This window comes from Carcharhinus amblyrhynchos, chromosome 4, assembly GCF_965287045.1.
Source record: "Carcharhinus amblyrhynchos chromosome 4, sCarAmb.v2.hapA, whole genome shotgun sequence".
Lineage (NCBI taxonomy): Eukaryota > Metazoa > Chordata > Chondrichthyes > Carcharhiniformes > Carcharhinidae > Carcharhinus > Carcharhinus amblyrhynchos.
In genome coordinates this window covers 100,366,146-100,386,673 of record NC_137327.1, presented here as the reverse complement: position 1 = coordinate 100,386,673, position 20,528 = coordinate 100,366,146, and the positions used below count along the sequence as shown (strand labels likewise).

At 44.3% G+C, this 20,528-nt stretch overlaps 1 protein-coding gene across 1 annotated transcript in view; it reads right to left on the bottom strand.

The window, feature by feature from the left end:
* The window catches only part of LOC145342251 (calmegin), a 69,050-nt gene extending 68,718 nt beyond the window's left edge, over nt 1-332 (bottom strand). Inside the window, exon 1 of the mRNA XM_080187659.1 lies at nt 315-332. The gene's annotated coding sequence lies outside the window, so the exon portion shown is untranslated. The remainder of the gene's footprint in view (nt 1-314) is intronic.
* Nucleotides 333-20,528: the final 20,196 nt, after the last annotated feature.

The following is a 20,528-nucleotide window of genomic DNA, read 5'->3' as shown; positions in this document are numbered from 1 at the left end:
GTAAATCTGCCTCTCTGAAAGGTAGACAGGAAAACCCCGCTCTGTGTTTCCGCGGTGCCAGGTGGACTGGGAATTGGAGAAGTGTCCACACCGGGGACAGCGTTAACACCGACACCCAGAAGTCTCATTGGTTTTTATGATTAACCTCCTCATTCAGTTGCGCCTCTCTTGATAAAAGTGATTTCCTTCCTACTTTGGATAAGGCATCGCGATTGAAAACTACCCGTATTCGGGTTGTTGTGGAGTGTGCTCACAGACAGCAGCTCCCTTTCCGCAGCGGCCCGGTCCCCGCACCCTCCCCACTTCACACTCACCCGGGGGAAGGAGCCGGGAGCCACACTCACTCCGCCGGATCCACCGCCGCCTCCACCCACAGCCCAACCTTCACCCGGCAACCAGAGGGAACTTTCACCTGCTGTAACCATGGTAACTGGGGGACCTTTCACCTGCTGTAACCATGGTTACCAGAAATGGCAACCAGGAGAACTTTCACCTGCTGTAACCATGGTAACTGGGGGGAACTTTCACCTGCTGTAACCATGGTGACCAGAAATGGCAACCAGGAGAACTTTCACCTGGTGTAACCATGGTAACTGGGGGGAACTTTCACCTGGTGTAACCATGGTAACTGGGGGAACTTTCACCTGGTGTAACCATGGTAACTGGGGGAACTTTCACCTGGTGTAACCATGCAACAAGGGGGACCTTTCATCCGGTGGAATCATGGTAACCAGACCGAACTTTCACCTAGTATAACCAGGGTAAACAGAGGGAACTTTCACCTGGCAGAGTCATGGTAACCAGCCAATGAAGCATACAGCTAGCCTGTTCCCCCTCATCCAGTTGCAATGAGACTCGTTTGGTTTTAAAATGTTACATATGATAAAGTGTCCCACTGGAAAACAAAATTCTGCTCCACCAATTTAAAATTTAAATGCAATTGTCATTTTTTGGCAGCCAAATACATTCCACTTCTCATTTCCTACTGACTACAACCTCCACACACACACAAACACCTGGGGGGATCAGCAGCTGGTCACTCACTCATTCTCTGCACTGGGATTATCATATTAGTGCTAACCAACATAAAACATCAGTGGCATCCTTCATATGTTCCTGGGTGGTAGGAAAGCTTTGACTCAGTTACAGCTGTTATTTTTTTTCCCCACGCTAAGACTCGGTCTGCCACACACATTAAGTTTAAAATATTTGCCCTCTTCTTTCCATAACATCATTCTATCCCACCACCTCAATCTCCTCCAGCTTTCTATTTTGTCCTACATCCCTCGATCCTCCAATTCTGTCTTTAATGCATATGCTAATCATGGCAGAGCCTTCAGCTGTTTTGGCCCTATGCTCTGGAACTCCAAATCAACCTTCTTTCTGCACCTTTAAAAATCATCCCAATGCCCATCATTTTGATTATTCACTCCTCTTAACTCTTGCTCAGTGTCTCAGCACTTTTTCTTCACTTCATTTAGATATACATTTTTCTTCTCTCTTCTGCATAAAATACCTTGGGATATTTTCTATATTAAAAGCATCTTATAAATACATTTTTGTTCTGGAATATGGTTACATCTCTCAGATTGTGCTACAGAAGCACAATATACTAAATGACAGACTAAGTCAACTTAATGACACTTGGAGTATTATAAATGTTGGCATCAAAATATACAATCAATTCCAGTTTCTTATAAAAAGATTATCTGCTCTTTATAATGAAACTGTGACATTAAGGTCACATCAGAAATATCAAAATCAGCAATAGTTAATTGGGAACACCAGACACAATCTAAGATCCATTGTCTTAAATTGCCAACTCGTTCTGGTATTGTAACAGATATCCTGAAGGACTAGTTCTAGCCAATGCTTCCAAACAGTAAACTCCCTTCCTCCTATCTCAAGTTGTGAGGCAGATGGAAGAAGGTCTATTCATATCTGTAACTTGGGTTATTTAAGTATTAATAGGATCAGGATTTAGCCTTTCAGGTCCCCAAAGCTTCAATGCATAAATGGATGCAGTCCACATTGACTTTAACTTGAACATCCCTATATATAATTCTAAGCAGTCAGCAGGCATGTCAGTTAATCCGAGCTGGCCACTCATTTCACTCACTTACCTCCAGGAAATCTGACAATGCTCTTTACCCATTTTTGCTGGATGCAGATCTGTCACAGTATAATACTGGGGTAGATTGCTGTTGGTTTAGTCTGTATAACAATGGGTTGTACAGTGCTGGTGGGTATAGGTCTGTGCAAATACACAGCATAAAACAGTTACGTTACTGGTGGGTATAGACCTATACGTATAACACTGAGCTACTATGCAGGTGGATGAGAAATGTCTGTACAACCGTGCAATGCAGTACTCAAGGGAATTGGTTTGTTCAAATAACACTAGATTATTAAAAACAAAAAACGCTGGATAAACTCAGCAGCTCTGGCAGCATCTGTGGAGAGCTAATATTTGGGCTCTAAATGATCCTTCTGCAGAACCCATCCTTCTGCAGGTACACTAGATTATGTATTGGTGAGTAAATGTAGGTCAATAGTGTTGGCAACATGGAATCCATCTGAGGAAATGAATTACCAGTATTACAGGGAAGAATATCGCACATAAAATATATCACACAACATGAAAATGAATCTGCTTGTCTGAGTTACACACGACTCCAATCAATGTTTTCTCAAGTGCACTGACCCTAGGAACGAAAAATGTCACTGTTATTCCTCCCATCCTGACAACAGATATGAAAATAAAAAAAAACACAGGGCGGAATTTTCCCCTCCCCCCCCTCACAGGAATTGTAGGGGGCGGGGGCAGACCGTGCAAAGGTTTATTGGCCTTGGGCAAGATTTTCCAGTCTTGGGGCGAGTGGACTGTAAAATCCCGCTGACAGACTTTATACAGAGAGGTTGAGTCCCATCAGCTTGACAAACAGTTTGATTTAACCAATGCACAGTCTCAAGTTGTCTCTCACTTGTTATGTAGTGAACATTTAGTTGTGACTCATCCATTGACATTATTCAGTCTGTTACTGTCTCTCACCTGGCAATCTTTTTAATTTGCAGGCAGCAGCCAATCCTGAGAAGTTCCTTTTAGCAATTAAATCAAAGAACAACAAACAAAGAACAATGCAGCACAGGAACAGGCCTTTAAGCCCACCAAGCCTATGCCAACACAGGTGCCTCTCTAATCTAATATTTTCTTACTCCTATGTGGTCCATATCCCTCTGGTCCCAGCCTATTCACGTATCTATTCAATGCCTCTTGAATGTTGTTATAGAATCTGCTCCCAAAACCTCCCCTGGCAATGCGTTCCAGGCATTCACCACCCTCAGTGTGAAAATCTTGCCCCTTACATCTCTTTTAAACCTTCTGCCTCCCCTCTTATCAGAAGCACAATTTGAACAAAAACCTGTTGCTAATTCTAATCCCTGACTCAGCCTGAACACATGGCCTCCAAGTTGAAAATAAAAATTAATAATGGACTTAGTTCTTCGAAATCTCGTGACCATCCTTAAGCAGCAAAACTGCAGTTATTTTAAATGCCTCACTATTTGCGATGCTATGTTGCTGAATAAATCAACTTGGCAGCCAGTCAACCGACACAGCCATTGTTAAACATTCTTCTTCCGGAAGCAGGCCGTTGCCATTTTGGGAAGGCCAATAACATTGGAAAGCGAGGGGAATTCATTGTTCTGCAATGAACAGTAGTGCTTGTAAGGTTTAAAACTGTACCCACACCAAAAAAATTTTCAACGCGAATTACAATTTCACACCTTCAACTTCACTGGGACTCACCCAAGTGGCTGACCTATCACAAAATTGGAGGTTTTAGAAGATTTTTAAGACACAGCATTGCTTCCGGTTTAAATGAAAAGATTAGAAATACAAGTAAACACACTTATTTACTCAATGACGTTAATTGCAGACGATAACATTACATGACAGGATATTAATGAGTATCTGTGAAAGTTGAGGAGATTTTAAACACTTTGATGTTTACTTAAACTTGAGATCCAACAAAATACTGGAAAAAACTAAATTCAGTAAGAGAGTCCAACTGTCTAGGGAACCTGTCATTTCTTTCATAATGATCTTCACAGGCTGGCAGAGGCATAGAAATATGGAGATTTATACCAAAATTTTACCATCTCACCCATCCAAGGCTCATTAGATTCCTCTCATGGCCAATGGAGAATGGCGTTCTGCGAGCCTGTGAGCTGGTAAAATTCCAGCCTTAAAGCCTGAGCTCATCCGAGACAGAATCATGGTCGGTGTTGCGGATGATGCATTCTCTGACCTCCTACAAGCTAAAGATGATCTTACTCTAGACAAGGCATTCCACATCGTTAGACTGTCTGAGCTACATGGGCAACACTGGACAATCTTGAGGGGAAAAAATACAACACAGGACACAGACCAACCCTCGGCCAATCTTATCGGGTCATAAAGATGCAGGAACAATCCATATCAAGGAAAGCAATTCCTGAATGGCCTGGCAGCGTGACTTTGCCAATGCCCTCACAAGAGAGATCAGCATCCAACGAGTACAGTCCAACACTTCCACTGCACCAGACAGGGACACTTTGCTAAACTGTGAAAGTCAAAACCCAACACCACAAAGATTGCCCTAAGGTCATTCATGAGATCGAGACTGAAGGCCCAGAAGACACAGACTGTGCTTTGTGGATGAAGTCAAAGATTGTGGCTCTTTATTTTGGAATGCTGACATCCTGCTAAAAGGTCATGTGTAGATTAGGTGGATTGGTCATGCTAAATTGCCCCTTAGTGCCTCGGAATGGCGGCACAGTGGTTAACATTGCTGCCTAAATTTTAAATTAGATTCAGGTGCCAGTGTGACAGGCCTGTCAGACAATGAGCCCTGGGTCAAAGCCATCTGTCTTCAGACAATGGACGTTCCACTTTCCAGGGCAGGGGGAAGTCCCACTCTCAGTAATCAACATGACCCTGCAGCCACTGAGTTTTGGCAGCAAATAAATTTTTGAACTGATGTACGTCATCTATAACCAGCCTTTTTCTCTCCCAAGGTGAGATGCCTTGGTCACCTGAATCTCCTCAGATGGTGGAAGGAATCAGCTAGAACAGCGCAGAACTGAATACTCAAATACTAAAGAGTGTTGAAATTGATATCATCCTTGATCTCTCCTCTCTTTGTGGAGCAGATTTGTCCTGTATTGTCGAGGGTTCCAGAAAGCCCCCAGTGATCGGACTAACCTATCACTAACAAAATTACCATTGCAGCTCTGCTGTAAGCATTACCAGAGGATGATCATCAATGTCCATGACCCCGCCATCTTCAGCTGCTTCATCAACGACCTGCCCTCCATCATAAAGTCAGAAGTCGAAATGTTCGCTGATGACTGTACAATATTCAGCACCCTTCACCCTCCTCTGATACTGAAGCAGGCCATGACTGAATGCAGCATGCGCTGGAAAATATTTAGGTTTGGACTGACAAGTAAAATTCACAGCTCATAAGTTCCAGGCAATGACCACCTCTGACAAGAGAGAATCTAATCATGATCCCTTGACATTCAATGGCACTACCATTGCTGAGTCCCCTACTAGCAACATCCTGGCTGTTATCATTGACCAGAAACTGAACTGCATTAGCCTTACAAATGCTGTGGCCACAGTAGCAGATCAGAGGCTAGGAATTCTGTGGTGAGTAACTCACCTCCAGACTGTCCAAAGCCTGTCAATCTACAATGCACAAGTCAGGAGCGTAATATAAAACTTTTCAGTTGCCTGGATATGTGCAGCTCCAATAATAGTCAAGAAGCTTAATACCAACCTGGATAAAGCAGCCCGTTTGATTGGCATCCCATCCACAAACATTCATTCCCTTCACCACTGATGCACAGTAGCAGCCATGTCTACTATTTACAAGATGCACTGCAGAAACTCAAAAAAGACTCCTTAGATAACACCTTTGAAACCCACAACCATCTGGAAGGAAAAGAGCGGCAGCCTCCTGGGAACACCATCACCTGGAAGTTTCCCTCCAAACGACCCTGATTTGGAAATATATCATTGTTCCTTCATTGTCGCTGGACAACCCTAGAACTCCCTCCCTAACTGCACTGTGGATGCGTGCAACTATTGCCTTAAACTCCTGGGATTTAAGTCCAATTCCAGCCTTGGGTGACTGTGTGGAATTTGCACATTCTCCCTGTGTCTGTGTGGGTTTTCTCTGGGTGTTCGGTTTCCTTCCACATGCCAAAGATGTGCAGGTTAGGTGATTGGCTGTGCTCAGTTGCCCATTAGTGCCTAAAGATGTGTAGATTAGGTGGATTGGTCATGCTAAATTGCCCCTTAGTGCCTCAGAACAGTGGCACAGTGGTTAACATTGCTGCCTCACAGCGCCAGGGGCCCAGGTTCAATTCCTGACTCCTGGCTTGTTTATATGGAGTCTACACCTTCTCCGCATGTCTGCATGAGTTTCCTCCACTGCTTTGGCTTCCTCCCACAACCCAAAAGACATGCTGGTTAGGTTCATTGGGTATGTTAAGTTTTTTCTCAGTGTACCTGAACAGCCGCTGGCCATAAAGATTTGCAGTTGGACATCGAGGGTATTGCATTGCTGCTGTCATAGCATGTGCAACATTTCACAGCCACTCCACCGTCTTTAAGCCCCCCTCTCACTGTCACCGACAAACTTTCTGCACGTAACCATCGAGCCCCCGATTCTCCCCCAAAATGCAATATTCAATCTTCCCTTGTAACCCTGAAGCCTCCCCCCAGCATCACCTCGGACTCATTACTAGAACCCCTCCCCTCCCCATGGAGCCTACACATGTCACCATGCCTATGCCCACCTTGACCCTGTCCACTCCCTTATCCATGCAACTTTTCTTGTTCCTTTATTGATCTTCCCAACAGACATTCGCACCTAGAAGTCTGATTTTTCAGAATGGGGAGGGCAGCATCCATTAACAGGTAAACCTGAGAGGTCCTCTCATCAAGTGCACTCCATGGTTTTTTGATCAGGAAACAGGATGGTGTACATTCCCACCAGCAGGATGGTAGATTTGATGTGGGTGTAAGATTCTGGTCTGTCACCTTTATAAGAGCATTCATGAGGTACAGAATGGTGAACTCATGCGACGACAGTAATCTCTCCCTCAATGTGAACAAAACGAAGGAGATGGCCATCGACTTCAGAAAGCGTAATGGAGGGAATGCCCCTGTCTGCATCAATGGGGATGAAGTAGGAATGGTCGAAACCTTCACATTTCCAGATGTCCTGATCACTAACAATCTGTCTTGGTCCCTCCATGCAAACGCCATAGTTAAGAAAGCCCACAAATGCCTCTACTTTCTCAGGAGACCAAGGCAATTTGGCACATCAGTTACGACCCTCACCAACTTCTACAGATGCACCATAGAAAGCATTCTCTCTGGTTGTGTCACAGCTTAGTATGGCTTCTGCTCTGTCCAAGACCACAAGAAACTACAAAAGATCATGAACGAAACCCAATCCATCACTCAAACCAGCCTCCCATCCATTGACAATGTCTACCTTCCCGCTGCCTCAGCAAAGCAACCAGCATAATTAAGGTCCCCACACATCCAGGACAAACTCTCTTCCACCTTCTTCCATCAGGAAAAGATACAAAGGTCTGAGATCATGTACTAACCGACTCAAGAACAGCTGCTGCCTTTTGTATGGACCTACCTGCATTAATTTTATCTTTCTCTACACCCTATGATTATAACACTACATTCTGCACCCTCTCCTTTCCTTTTCTATGTATGGAATGCTTTGTCCGTATGGCGTGCAAGAAACAATACTAATACATGTGACAATAATAAATCAAATCAAAATCAAATCATGGTTTGCTGACTTTCACCAATGGGAAAGATGAGCAGCCATGGGTGTGGAAGATTCGGAACAGATATCCCCACATTGGGACTCTGATTTTTGCCCTCCCGGCACATCTTTTGCTTGTGCCTGCCATGCTATTGGGAGGGGATGATCCAATCCTACGACTATACATCCCAATTTACAATCAATTTTGCTTTCAAATTATGTGTAAAAATTATTGAAACTTTAAATACAAATAGAAGACTAAATGCAAACTGGATTTCATTTACATTACCTACTGACCTGCTTCATCTGAACTCCACACTCAGATTTGACTCCCTGGGTGCAATGTCGTGAAAGACTGACTGGTATTTACTGTAATAGTAAACTTTAATTCTCATCAATGTCGAGAAAATAAAGATATTTAATGTCAACGCAGAACTGTGCATGAAAATGGTTGCTATTCCTTGTACCTCCAATGCAAAGCTCATGAATTCAGTGTAGCAAATGCTATAATCACCTTTTTAAAAAAAATTTGAGGGCGATTCTCCCAGACTGCTGCGCTGCTCGAGTAGCGCAGCGGGCCGGGAGGCATTGGATGGCATCATTTTGCAGGTTTCCCGCTTGGCATCACGGCCTCTGTGAGTCTCCAGCACTAAGTTTTCCAGCGTAATCAGCTCGCTGCCAGAAATTGGCGTGGAGTTGATTTCAATCCAGAAATCGGTATTTGCATCTGATTAGCTGGCCTGGGACCGAAGTCTCCGCGCCCACTAACATCTCCTCCCCCTGCCGGGAGTGGGTCCCTCCACTGGGGTTTATTCCTGAACTCCACTAATGGAGAACAGATGGATGACCCCGCTGGAGGGAAGAGAGGCCATAGAGGCCCCCCGAGACGCCGGAGCAAAGAGAGGGTGTCCCTTTGCACAAGAGACAAACTGGCACTGCTCAAGGAGTAAAAAGTCTGACAACACCAGGTTTTAGTCCAACTGATTTATTTGATAGTAAACGCTCAAGCTTTCGAGGTTTCCCTCTTCTGTTGCCTCCCAAAGATACACAAGGCAAACACACCTGGCCATCCCATCGTATCGGGCAATGGGACTCTGTGTGAGAACCTCTCCGGCTACGTCGAGGGCATCCTGAAACCCATTGTACAAAGAACCCCCAGCTTTTGTCGCGACACTACAGACTTCTTACAGAAACTCAGCACACATGGAGCAGTTGAACCAGGGACACTCCTCGTCACAATGGATGTCTCGGCGCTCTACACCAACATCCCCCACAACGATGGCACTTCTGCGACTGCCTCAGTACTCAATGCTGACAACTGCCAGTTTCCAGATGCAATTTTACAACTCATCCGCTTTATCCTGGACCACAATGTCTTCACCTTCAACAACCAGTTTTTCATCCAGACACACGGAACAGCCATGGGGACCAAATTTGCACCTCAATATGCCAACATCTTCATGCACAGGTTCGAACAAGACTTCTTCACTGCACAGAATCGTCAACCGATGCCATACACTAGATACAGCGATGACATTTTCTTCCTTTGGCCTCATGGTGAACAATCACTGAAACAACTACATGATGATATCAACAAATTCCACCCCACCATCAGACTCACCATGGACTATTCCCCAGAATCAGTTGCATTCTTGGACACATGCATCTCCATTAAGGACGGTCACCTCAGCACCTCACTGTACCGCAAGCCCACAGACAATCTCACAATGCTCCACTTCTCCAGCTTCCACGCTAAACATGTTAAAGAAGCCATCCCCTATGGACAAGCCCTCCGTATACACAGGATTTGCTCAGATGAGGAGGATCGTGACAGACACCTCCAGACCCTGAAAGATGCCCTCATAAGAACAGGATATGGCGCTCGACTCATAGATCGACAGTTCTGATGTGCCACAGCAAAAAACCGCACCGATCTCCTCAGAAGACAAACACGGGACACAGTGGACAGAGTACCCTTCGCCGTCCAGTACTTCCCTGGACCGGAGAAGCTATGACATCTTCTCCGGAGTCTTCAACATATCATTGATGAAGATGAACATCTCGCCAGGGCCATCCCCACACCCCCACTTCTTGCCTTCAGACAACCACACAACCTCAAACAGACCATTGCTCGCAGCAAACTACCCAGTCTTCAGGAGAACAGTGACCACAACACCACACAACCTTGCCACAGCAACCTCTGCAAGACATGCCGGATCATCGACATGGATACCATCATCACACGTGAGAATACCATCCACCAGGTACATGGTAAATACTCTTGCAACTCAGCCAACATTGTCTACCTGATACGTTGCAAGAAAGGATGTCCGGAAGCATGGTACATTGGGGAGACCATGCAGACGCTACGACAACGGATGAATGAACATCGCTTGACAATCACCAGGCACGACTGTTCCCTTCCTGTTGGCGAACACTTCAGTGGTCACGGGCATTCAGCCTCTGACCTTTGGGTAAGCGTTCTCCAAGGCGGCCTTCACGACACACGACAGCGCAGAGTCGCTGAGCAGAGACTGATAGCCAAGTTCCACACACATGAGGATGGTCTCAACAGGGATCTTGGGTTCATGTCACACTATCTGTAAGCCCCGTGACTTGCCTGGGTTTGCAAAACCTCACTTACTGTGCTGTCTGGAGACAATACACATCTCTTTAACCTGTGATCAGTGCTCCTTCCACTCACATTGTCGGCCACTTTAGGACTTGAACAGCAGGTTAGGTGTAAAGATTCGCATTCTAATCAGTAATCTCTAAACTGTCTGTACTTTATATGCTCTGTCTGAGGCCAGAACTCTCCATTCACCTGACGAAGAGGGAAACCTCGAAAGCTTGTGTGTTTACTATCAAATAAATCGGTTGGACTAAAACCTGGTGTTTTCAGACTTTTTACTGTGTTTACCCCAGTCCAACGCCGGCACATCCACATCATGACTGCTCAAGGAGCACATGGACACTGCCCACTGGACAGCCACGCTGACAGATTGGCACATGTACAATCACCCACTCAGCAGTATGCTGTCAGCCTCCCAAGTGGGAATAGGGCCCATGCCCTGATTTATAGCAGGATTCACTCTGTGATGCACAAAATGTCAGAGATTTATTCTGGAAATCATACTTAAAAACAAGGGATTTTCTCTCATTTTCCTGCATGTTGGGAACCTAAAATCTTTTGGGAGAATCCGAGCCTTCATTCCTGGGATGTGACAAAGCCGGGATTTATTGCCTATCTCTAATTGCCCTTGAGAAGGTGTGGTGAGCTGCCTTCTCGAACCGCTGTTGTCTATGTGGCGTAGGTACACCCACAGTGCTGTTAGGGAAGGGCAATGACAGTTATGCATTCACCGAAATCCTGACGTTGGCATCCCAACTTCACTCTTGTCAAGTTCTCATGCCCACTTACATCACTCCTAATGGCCATTTGCCTTGCAATAGTTTACCTTGTGTTATCTCTGTCCAATGCCTTCACATGTTAACATCAGTCAGTGGATGCTGATCCATCAGAGGGGTTGATTCCTTTCGTGAGGCACTATCACAGGACCCCTACATATCATACACTGACTCAAGTACTCAGCCTTCAATTTGAGATTTCAGTTGGTGATTCACAATTCACCATCAAATGGCGTTGCTAAGGATAGAACTGGGAGTACAAATTGTAGGACACAGCCCTATCTGAGTGTTGTTCAGCTGGACACGGATATCAAATTCCAAGGGCCATTAATAGGAGACTTACTGAGCAGGAATTGAGAAAATGCCTTGTACTGACAGGCCTGCGAAGGGTACAGACCATGATCAGAGAGAATGGAAGTGTCCACTTACAGCATGAGTGTATTGATGTTGTGGGGCATTGCAATGATATTCTTAAATGCATAGAGTGGCCACCAAGAGTTCATGCATAATTTGGGCAAGGCTGTGCAGGCTTTGAATGTCAACATGTTTGCTGCCTTAAATAGGATGACAGACACTTAACCTTGACCTCACAGTGCCTCACTGATTTATATCAAACCACACTTTGACTGAGTGTTGCAATGAAGTGTGACTCAGTATGAGAGGGACGATGGCAGTGGAGCTCAGCTGACAGCACTTTTCCTTTATCAACTGCCAAGAAGATGGAAAGCAAACCAGATAGACCTTGTTTTTCTGTCTGCTATGTTCCTCCAATAATCCTGTCTATAAAACAATAGTAATCTCTGCCTTGCCATCCTACAATGCCAGATTTGATTACATGAGCAACACCAATGTGCACAATTTAATGATTAATAACCACTTAATCAGTTTTATTTTCAGGCAGAGGAATTTGAGAGCAACACTCCCAAGAGAAGCCGGTCCTGTTGTAACCTGACGAGTAATGTTCCCTCTGAGCCACATGCATGCGTGGACACACAGCAATCAGAGATACCACACAGGCTGATTTTAAGTTGTCCCCTTGATGATAGTGTGTGTGTGTGTGTGTGTGTGTGTGTGTGTGTGTGTGTGTGTGTGTGTGTGTGTGTAGGATATCACATACTGAAATGAACTGTTTGTATACAAATGCATAAGAGCAGAGTCAACATCAGGAAAAGATGCAGAATGTTGGGTACTGACTAAGATAGGGAGAAGCAATGCTTGATTGAGACTGGAAATTCTTACCCCAGGTCAATGGGCATTTCTGTTGCCTGCCCCTTGTCCACTCCAATTCCGTGGCGGGCGGGACAGTAGAATTCCACACTAATGTTTTGTTGCCTTTGTATGGCATCTTGTATTGCTACTTTTAATGATATGTATATCTGTACCCCAGATTCCTCTGTTCCTCTGTGCCATTTCAACACTTAATTTCCATGGAGTAAGTTGCCATCTTATTCTTTCTATCAAAATGTAACACCTCTTAACCTATATTGAAGTCAACTTTCCAATTATGTAGCCTTTCTGCAAGTTTATTGATGTCAGGCTGTAGTTTATCACAATCCTCCTTTGTACTAACTACACCTGCAAAATGTGGTATCATCCACAAATTTTGAAACTAGGCTTCCGATTCCTGAGTCTAAATGATTTACGCAACTGGTGAGCAACCACGATCCAAGAACCAATCCTTATGGAACATCACTTCCACCATTTGCTTATATGAATAACTACCTTTCATCCGTACTGTTGATTTGCTATCCTGTAGACTTTAGCTATGCATTCTGCTTCTTGTCTTTGACATCATGTGCTCTCATGTTGGCCATGTGTCTATTATGTAGTATCATCCCAAGGCTTATGTAGGTATTCCTCCCCTCCACCTTCTTTCACTTTCTATGTTCCTTCTTAAAAGATGTTCATAAGAATATTGAATTTGATTTATTATTGTCACATGTATTAGTATACAGTGAAAAGTGTTTCTTGCGCGCTATACAGACAAAACATTACATTTGTTGAGAAGAAAAGGAGAGAGTGCAGACTGTAGTGTTACAGCCATTGCTAGGCTGTAGAGAAAGATCAACTTAGTGTGAGGTAGGTCCATTCAAAAGTCTGATGGCAGCAGGAAAGAAGCACTTCTTGAGTATGTCACCTCAGACTTTTCCCAACGGAAGAAGGTGGAAGAGAGAATGTCAGGCGTGCGTGGGGTTCTTAATTATGCTGGCTGCTTTTCTGAGACAGGGAGAAGTGTAGGCAGAGTCAATGGATGAGAGGTTGGTTCGCATGATGGATTGAGATTCGTTCAAGACCCTTTGTAGTTTCTTGAAGTCTTGGGCAGAGCGGGAGCCATACCAAGCTGTGATACAACTAGAAAGAATGCTTTCTATGGTGCATCTGTAAAAGTTGGTGAGAGCTGTAGCTGACATGCCAAATTTCCTTGGTTTTCTGAGAAATGATGTGAAGTTGCCAGTGTTGGACGGAGGTAGGCAAGTAAATAGTTTCACAACACCAGGCTAAAGTCCAACAGGTTTATTTGGTAGCAAGAGCTTTTGGAGGGGCGCTTCTTCAAGCACTCACCTGATGAAGGAGCGATGCTCTGAAAGCTCATGCTACCAAATAAACCTGTTGGACTTTAACCTGGTATTGTGAAACTATTTACTGTGCTTCTTCTGAGAAAGTAGAGGCATTGGTGGGCTTTCTTACTTATAGCATCGGCTTGGGGGAAACCAGGATAGGTTGTTGGTGATCTGAAGGCCTTAAAACACTTGAAGCTCTCGACCATATCTACTTCATCCCCATTGATGTAGACAGGGGCATGTTCACCACAATGAAGTCGATGACTATCTCCTTCGTTTTGTTGACAATGAGGGAGAGATAGTTGTCGCGCCAGTTCATCAGATTCTGTATCTCATTCCTGTACTCTGTCTCATCATTATTTGAGATCTGACACACTCCAGTGGTGTCATAAAGGAGCAGTAGACTATTTAGCCCTTTGGGCCTGCTCCATTGTCCAAAGGCAACATGATTGATCTTTGACTTCAACTCGACTCTCCCGTCAACTCCCCATATCCCTCGATTCCATTGGAGTTCCAAAAGCTGCCAATCTGTTTTGAATATACACAATGATTCAGCATTCACAGCCTTCTTGTGCAGAGAATTCCAGAGATTCATAACTCTCTAAATGAAGAAATTTCTCCTTATCTTAGTAATAAAAGGCCAAGCCCTTACGCAGAGACTGCGCTCCCTTGTTCTGGACTCTCCATTCAGGAGAAACAGCTTTTCAACATCCACCCTGTCAAGCTCTCCCAGAATCTTACATGTTCCAATTAGATTACTACCCATTCTTCAAAACCTCAGAGAATTTTGGCCCATTTTGCTCCTCATTGAACTATATCGCACAATATCATTTCAGCTTAATGTTACTGTCCAATTAGATCACTGCATTCACATTGCGTTACTGCTGTTTCACTTTAATGTTGCCTGGACATTCCCATGTAACTTCCATGCTGGGCCGGTGAGAACTGGGTCTCAGAGTTCAAGTGAGGTGGGATGCAAGCAATTTTGGGAGGGATTTGTGAACCTCAGACGGACTTGTCATTCTGCATGACATCCTGTTTTCCAGGAACCAGTTAACAACAATAAGTGCAAGGACATCTTGTGTACTCTAGGTGTGGTCTCACCAAAGCCCTGTACAAGTACAACAATAGTTACTTACCCTTAAACTCCAAACCCCTTGCAATAAAAACCAACATACCATTTAACTTCCTAATTTCTTGTTTTACAAAATTTCTGTGTTTCTTATGCAAGGACGCCCAAATGCTTCTGAACCACAATCATCCACAGTTTCTTCCTGTTCTGATAATGGATCTTATGGACTCCTATGGCATTCATGTCTTATCTTCCATCTACATATGCTGTCTGACATTCAGAGTGTTTCCGCTGTTTACATGTTTACTTTCAATGTCAGCATCTTTATCACAAAATAGAACTTTATCATAGAATCCCTACAGTACAGAAAGAGGCCATTCGGCCCATCGAGTCTGCACTGACCACACAATCCCACCCAGGCCCTACCCCCAAACCCCTACATATTTTACGCACTAATCCCTCTAACCTACGTACCTCAGGACACTAAGGGGCAATTTTAGCCTGGCCAATCAACCTAACCCGCACATCTTTGAACTGTGGGAGGAAACTGGAGCACCCGGAGGAAACACACACAGACACGAGGAGAATGTGCAAACCCCACACAGACAGTGACTCAAGCCAGGAATCGAATTCAGGTCCCTGGAGCTGTGAAGAAGCAGTGCTAACCACTGTGCTACCATGCCACCCAAACATTGTGCTACTGTGTCACCCTGTGTTATTTTGTTTGTGTCATCTGTGTTATTTTGTTTTCTGCTACACTACAAGCTGTTTTTTCAGTGCTGGGCAAATTAACAAAGGGAGCAGAATGCAGTTCCTCTCCTACATTTAAGTTCAATGAAACTATGGCGTCAGTTTGAGAGTGAGATAGATGGAGAAAACAGTCACAAGAAGATTCCAGGTGTCAAAGTTCAGCAAGCTACCTCATTGCAACACAGAATCCCTACAGTGCAGAAGGAGGCCATTCAGCCCATTAAGCCTGCACCAACAACAATCTCGCCCAGGCCCTATTCCTGTAACCTCACATATTTACCGTACCATTCCCCTGATACTAAGGGGCAATTTAGCATGGCCAATCAAGCCTAACGCACTTTGGAATGCACTACATTAATTCCTAATGTTAATAAATACTAGACATGTGTCATAATTAATTTCTGGTCTGGTCTGGTTCTAATTGCCAAATACTTGTTTTTTTTTGCTGACATTTTTGTTTACACTGTACAAAGGTATGTTTGAAATCATGTCTTAGTGTGATGGTAAAGAATGGCCACTTGAGGGAGCTGTTTACCCTCCCACAAACATGCAAGTTCATTCCGTCAATTCGGAATCACAAGTTCAAGTATGGAATCCAAAACCACAGTTTGATATCATGCAGCCACTGTCTGTACATGAAGTTTCCATGCTGGAATGATAGGAGCAGATTAGAGCAGCCTGGCTCTCACAGCTGGAAGTTTTTCAACCAGGCTTATCAGAGAACCACAGAACACACAGCAATGCCACAAGGGACTGGCCTATATCCGATTCTATCCCCCCCCGCCACCCCTCCTCGTTTTAAAGTGGCAGGGTCTGTGGGAAAAAAAACGTGTTTCCAAACTGAAGTTTTACTTGCAGCATGAAGCTCTGATGCCTTTTTATATCATTGGCATAATTCTAAACATTGTGTGTTTGTAAGCAATTAAAAAATAATGTCAAACAGGGACAGAGGGACCTGGAATTTTCTGTGTACAGCGTGTTGAAGGTGACAGGACAGATGGTGAGAGCAGTTTGCAAAGCATGTGGAGTCTGGGCTTCAAAAATAATGGCTTTGAATACAAAATTTATGCTGAACCTTTATAAAACTCTGATTAGGCCAAAATGAGAGTATTGCATCTAGTTCACCACATTTAAGCAAGGATGGGAAAGACTTTGAAAAGTAGAGTTATAAAGTTTATTTATTATTCACAAGTCAGCTTACATTCACACTGCAATGAAGTTACTGTGAAAACCCCCTCGTCGCCACACTTTGGCATCTGTTCGGGTACACTGAGGGAGAATTTAGCACAGCAATAAGAAGGTGTGGTGGAGATTTGTGAGGATAATTTGGACATTTAGCTACTAAGTTAGGTTGGGGAAGTGGCACTTGCTCCCTATGCAGCAAAAAAATTTGAAGGAAGATTTGCTGGAGGTATCCAAAGGGCTGTGAATGCTCAATCATTGAGCATACTTGAGACAGGAATCGAGTGATTCCTGGAGACCAAGGACATCAGTGGATATGGGGATAGTGCAGGAAAATGGCATTGAGGTGGATGATCAGCCATGATCCAATTATCTGGCAAAGCAGGTTCGATGGGCTGAATGGCCTATTCCTGTTCCTGTGCTTCAAGAGGATTTGAGGAAGAACATTTCACATGGTGAGTTGTAGTGACCTCGAGCTTGCTGCCTATGAGGTGGAGGAAGTGGAGAGAATGGATGGAATCCTCCCTTATGGAACTAAATCCCATGGCGGAGTGGGAACTTGGAGTTTTTCTCACTGCGGAGGCTAATGGAAAACCATACCATATCTTCCATCCCCAACCTCGTGAAGAATGCATCCAGAGGATTAGTGCTCTACAGAATGTATCAAAGTCATTCCACCTCACTCTGCTACACACGACCTTCAGACATTGTGTAAGGTGAGGCAACTTCCAGATTAACATTGCCCATTTATTTTTGTTCACTTTCCTAAATTATATCCAATGAGATTATGTGTAGGAGAGGGAATTGCATTATGATTACTCTATGATTCAGGATTTCAAGCAAGATGTGGACTCTGTTGGAATACTGTAAGTGATGCTATTTAATTCAGTATGTAATGTAGAGGTGAAATGCATAAATTCCACTAACTGAGTCCCATAGGAACAAACAATGAAAAATGAAGGCAGCGCACTAGACCAGTGTAAGCTCTGTAATCACTCCTCTTCACACTTGGACAAGTTTGTATGCCATTAACATAACTGAAAATGATTGAGAGCTTCAAGTTTCTACATGTCCAGATCACCAACAACCTGTCTTGGTCCCCCCATGCTGACGCTATAGTTAGGAAAACCTACTAATGCTTCTACTTTCTCAGAAGGCTGAGGAAATTCAGCATATTCATTATGACTCTCACCAATTTTTACAGATGTGCCATAGAAAGCATCCTTTCTGGGTGTTATCACAGCTTGGTATGACTCCTGCTCTGCTCAAGACTGCAAGGAACTACAAAGTGTTGTGAATGTAATCCAATCCATCACGCAAACCAGGCTCCCATCCATTGACTCCATCTACACTTCCTGCTGCCCCAGAAAAGCAGCTGGACCCCACACACACTGGACATACGCTCGGACACACTGGAAAAAGATACAAAAATCTGAGGACACATACCAACTGACTCAAAATGACCTTCTTCCTTGTTGCCATCAGACTTTTGAATGGACCTACCTTATACTATGTTGATCTTTTCCTATTCCTTAGTTATGACTGTAACACTACATTCTGCACTCTCCTTTCCTTCTCTATGTACATAATGCTCTGTCTACATAGTGCACAAGAAACAATACCTTTCTCTGTATACAAATACATGTGACAATAATTAATCAAATCAAATCAAAAATGTTCTAAAATTTCTTGATGGGTTATGGGTGTCACTGGTTGCACCATCTTTTACTGCTTGTAGAATGTTGTGGGTTCTCTAAGTCAACAAGTACTTCCAGCAAAGGTAGTTTATTCCTGAGTTGAACAACTACATTCAGCACTTGTGTTCTGCCTGCGCTCCTGGGATACCTCCCACGCTCTCACTACATGTAACCTTGTCATCATATTATTGCGTGATAATTCGGTCTGCATTGTCCATCTCTAGTTGCCCTTGAGAAGGTAGTGCTGAGTTGCCTTCTTGAACACCGCAGTCCCTGTGGTGTAGGCACACCCAATGTGCTGTTAGGGAGGGAGTTCCAGGATTTTAGTCCAGTAACAGTGAAGGAATGGTGATACATTTCCAAGTTAAGATGGAGACTGATGGAGGGGGACATCCAGGTGGTGATGTTCCCATGTATCTGCCACCATTGTCCTTCTCGATGGTCATAATCATGGATTTGGAGGATGTTGTCTAAGGAGCCTTGGTGAATTCCTTCAGTGCACCTTATAAATGCTGTACACTGCTGCCATTGTGCATTGATGGTAAAGGGAGCGAATGTTTGTGGAAGGGATTCCAATCAAGTGAGCTGTTTTGTCTTGGATGTTGTCAAGCTTCTTGAGTGTTGTTAGAGCTGCACTCATCCAGACAAATGGAGAGTATTCCATCGCACTCCTGACTTGTGACTTGTAGACAGATGGTGGACAGACTTTGGGGCGTCAGGTGGTGAGTTAATCGCCGCAAGACTCCTAGCCTCTGCCTTCCTCTTCTAGTCACAGTATTTCTGAAAATGATGGGTACAGGATAGATACTAGGTCCTCTCACTGAGAGAAATGTAATGCCCAGAAGGAAAAAAACTATTAAAATGGGGAAATAAGAATACTGGTCTGAAATGGTCTTCATAGAATCATCAAATCCTACAGTGCAGACGGAGGCCATTTGACTCATCAAGTCTGCACTGACCACAGTCCCATCCAGGCGCTATCTCAGTAACCTTATACACTTAGTGTAGCTAGTTCCCCTGACACTAAGGGGCAAGCTAGCATGGCCAATCCACCTAACTCACACGTCTTTGGACTGTGGGAGGAAACCGAGGCACCTGGAGAAAACCCATGCAAACACGGGAGAATGTGCAAACTCCACACAGACAGTGATCCAAGCCAGGAATCGAACCTGGGTCCCTGGTGCAGTGAGGCAGCAGTCCTAGCCACACTGCCACTGAACCCCAGTAAAACGTAGAAAGAAGCATACTGGTCTGAACTGTTTTCTCCTTCTGGGGGGCAGATGGAACTAAAGTACAGCTGTAGGCCTCAAAAACCTAAAGTTTTTCCAGACTGGAGCCTTTCGAGATTTTATGGAGGGAATTGGCTAACTTGAACCTGGCTGATCAGAGCAGGAGACTACAAGGAGGGCGGCATGGTGGCACAGTGGTTGGGTTCCTCCGGGTGCTCTGGTTTCCTCACACAGTCCAATGATGCACAGGTTAGGTTGATTGACCATGCTAAATTGACCCTCATGTCAGGGGGATTAGGAGGGTAAATATGTGGAGTTATGGGAATAAGTCCTGTTTGTGATTGTGGTTGGTGCAGCCTTGGTGGGTCAAATGGCTTTTTTCTGCACTGTAGGGTTTTAGGATTCAATGAATTGGCAGCCAAATATCCTGGAATGTTTCAGAGAAGCGATATCCACCCGTACCCTCCCCCTTCCCCTGAAGCTAATGTATAAACTATTTTGGGACAAGATTGTAAAAGACAATTTACAAACATGCCTGTAAACAGGGTTAAGGTTGCTTTGTGTTAATGCCAATGGTTACTGAACTCCTGTGGCGGGAAGTTGAACAAAAGAGTGATAGCCTATTTCTCCATATGGATGGTAGGTCACATGATCCCAGACAAGAGGCAATGGAGACAACCAACAGCAGCAACAGTGTTGTGCCAAGAACCTGGGACCAGGCTGAAGAAGTTCAATGGTCTTACTAGGAAGGAGGAAACAAGGATGAGAGTTTCCAAAATTGTTCC